The sequence below is a fragment of the Megalopta genalis genome, unplaced genomic scaffold (genome assembly GCF_051020955.1).
Source record: "Megalopta genalis isolate 19385.01 unplaced genomic scaffold, iyMegGena1_principal scaffold0051, whole genome shotgun sequence".
Classification (NCBI taxonomy): domain Eukaryota; kingdom Metazoa; phylum Arthropoda; class Insecta; order Hymenoptera; family Halictidae; genus Megalopta; species Megalopta genalis.
The window spans coordinates 27501-30000 of record NW_027476120.1 but is presented as its reverse complement, the minus strand read 5'-3'; the positions used below and the strand labels follow the sequence as shown (position 1 = coordinate 30000).

The window sequence follows — 2500 nt, the reverse complement described above, 5'->3', positions numbered from 1 at the left end:
TCATTACAATGTTCCAATATATCTCAAAGAGAGAGGAGAGGAGGAGAGAAAATGAATTCGATTAGTTTGTGGATAAGAATTCATATAAAAAAAAAAGATATTGTTGAGCCCGCCAGATCATTCGTGCGTGATTTACACGGCCAGACGTGTGTACTACACGTATTAGGCCTTTGATCTGCGTTGCGTAGGCCACAACAAATCTTTCAAAGAGAGAGAGATATATGTGTTGTTGGGGTTTGTGATTATGAAGGTGCCCCAACGCACAAAAATATATAAAAATGTACAAAGTTGGGATGTGGTGTGGTGGAGAAGAGTTGGGCCCGACCAGATCATTCGTGCGTGATTTACACGGCAGACGTGTGTACTACACGTATTAGGCCTTTGATCTGCGTTGCGTAGGCCATCTTCCTTCCAAGACACACACGTGTTGGGGTTTGTGTGATTTTATGATAGTGCCCCAACACGGAAAAATAAGCGTACGAGAAGAGTTGGGCCCGACCAGATCATTCGTGCGTGATTTATACACGGCCAGACGCGTATTATATTACACGTATTAGGCCTTTGATCTGCGTTGCGTAGGCCATCTTCTCGATAGAGAGAAAGCCAATGTATTCTTTTTTCTTTCTTTACACACACACACACACACAGTTGTAGTAGGACAGGGAGGGATGCGAGCGTGCTAATCACGCTTCCTCAAGTCTTCGCTGTGGTGTAAAAAAAAAAAGAAAAAAAGGAATCGTTGGGAAAGTCCAAAGGACGAAAATATCGGGCAGTCTGAAGATAACTTAATGCTCGTTTACATTGGTATCAAGAGAGACCGGCTTGTGTAGCTCGTTTCAATGCTGTGTCGTTGTCATTGACACCCTACTCTGTTGCGCGCTAGTGGCAGCATGAGCGTGGGACGTATATATATATGACACCCAGCTAGAGCCGGCCGTGAGTCCGTCCGGTGTAAATAACGACGAAAGGAGAGAGAAACTTTTCGAATCCAGTATCGGGTTGATAATTGTCCAGTTTGAATATCCATATCCCCGTCGTTTTTGGAGGTGATATACTCTCTGTGTTTCTTCGATAGAAGGCTTTTCAATGTTCTATTCGCTCCGACCGTCGAACTTGCAAGAAAACAGTGGTTTTGGATTTGCTCGTACATATATATATGGTTTCGACGGAAATATCTCGTTCTTTAAGGGACAATTATGTCGTTGTACGACGACTCCCGAATCTCCTTCGCGCGCTGGTTGGAGCTCTTCGGGTATCGGCTTGTTCCGAAATATAACACAAAAATGTGGTGGATAGCAAATACACATTATATATATGAGAGAATAAAAGGGAAAAATTACCCTGAACGGTGGATCACTTGGCTCGTGGGTCGATGAAGAACGCAGCTAATTGCGCGTCAACGTGTGAACTGCAGGACACATGAACATCGACATTTCGAACGCACATTGCGGTCCACGGATACAATTCCTGGACCACGCCTGGCTGAGGGTCGTTTACGTACTTATAAACTGCTTGCGTTGATGGCACTTGTTGCCTATATACGTACGAGCGAATGATGGGCGCTTCGTCGGCGTTTGTCGCGGTCCTATGAATATTGAGAAATTTTACGTACGTCTAACAGTCTTCGAGAGAGATGGAAATCGTGTTCGAACTAGCGTGAGTGTGGAAGGCGGTGTCGTGTGTCGTATATGTTTTATATACGTCCGCCCGTCTGAAACACCGCTTCGAAGCGGTGACAAAATCTTTTTCGGGACGATTCGTATCCGTAGAACTATCGAGATTTCACTGGTACATTTTCAACGCGCTCCCGACGTCGCCTGAAATGAAACGAGATGGGTTTAACCCACGAAAGCGTACTACACGAGTCTGTCCTATGTGAAGACTGTGTACAGAGATCGAACGAACGCATGAAAGAAATTGAACGAAAGAACACATAACCCGCAAAAATATAGAGTAGAATTGTGACCGTTGCTTCGAATTTGAATTTATATGTATATATATATATCATAGCCCCAGGGAGTGGAACCTATGAGTGTGGAAGGATGTCTCTTACCGTTATGTTGCCAGAGGAAAAAAAGTCTCTCTCTTCGTACGACACATTTGTGTACGAATTGTATCGATGGCTATATAGATCCGATGTTGCACATATTCTGAGTAAAGAACACCCCACCCGGGTTACCGTCCTAAAACTCTTCTATTGGTGTGGCTATGATGTGTGTGTGTCAACGCAATCGCGAGTCTGGTTCTACGGAAAACCGTTTGTCGGTCGCCCCATATATCTTTTTGTTCTCTTCAAATGATCGAATAGCGAAACCGCACGAGATCAATCGGTCGTCTAGTCCCCGAAAGTACTTTTCGGACGGACGTTAAAGTTATACCGATTGTAATCGTCTTGCGAGTGTTTCGAAGATCTATATTTGGAGAGGATATCGAATTTTATAAAAGATATATTGGTGAGGCGCGATAAACGGTTTTTTTTTTGCTTTAAGGGTTTTTTGTG

At 44.0% G+C, this 2500-nt stretch overlaps 2 non-coding genes across 2 annotated transcripts in view; both read left to right on the top strand.

Annotated features, from left to right (window-relative positions):
• LOC143261413 (small subunit ribosomal RNA) overlaps nt 1-6 on the top strand; it is a 1921-nt gene extending 1915 nt beyond the window's left edge. The window contains exon 1 of the ribosomal RNA XR_013035541.1: nt 1-6. This exon is cut by the window's left edge and continues 1915 nt beyond it. This is a non-coding gene — a ribosomal RNA (small subunit ribosomal RNA).
• Nucleotides 7-1337: 1331 nt separating this feature from the next.
• Nucleotides 1338-1492, top strand: LOC143261406 (5.8S ribosomal RNA). Its single transcript, XR_013035534.1, has one exon. It is a non-coding gene; the product is annotated as a 5.8S ribosomal RNA (ribosomal RNA).
• Nucleotides 1493-2500: the final 1008 nt, after the last annotated feature.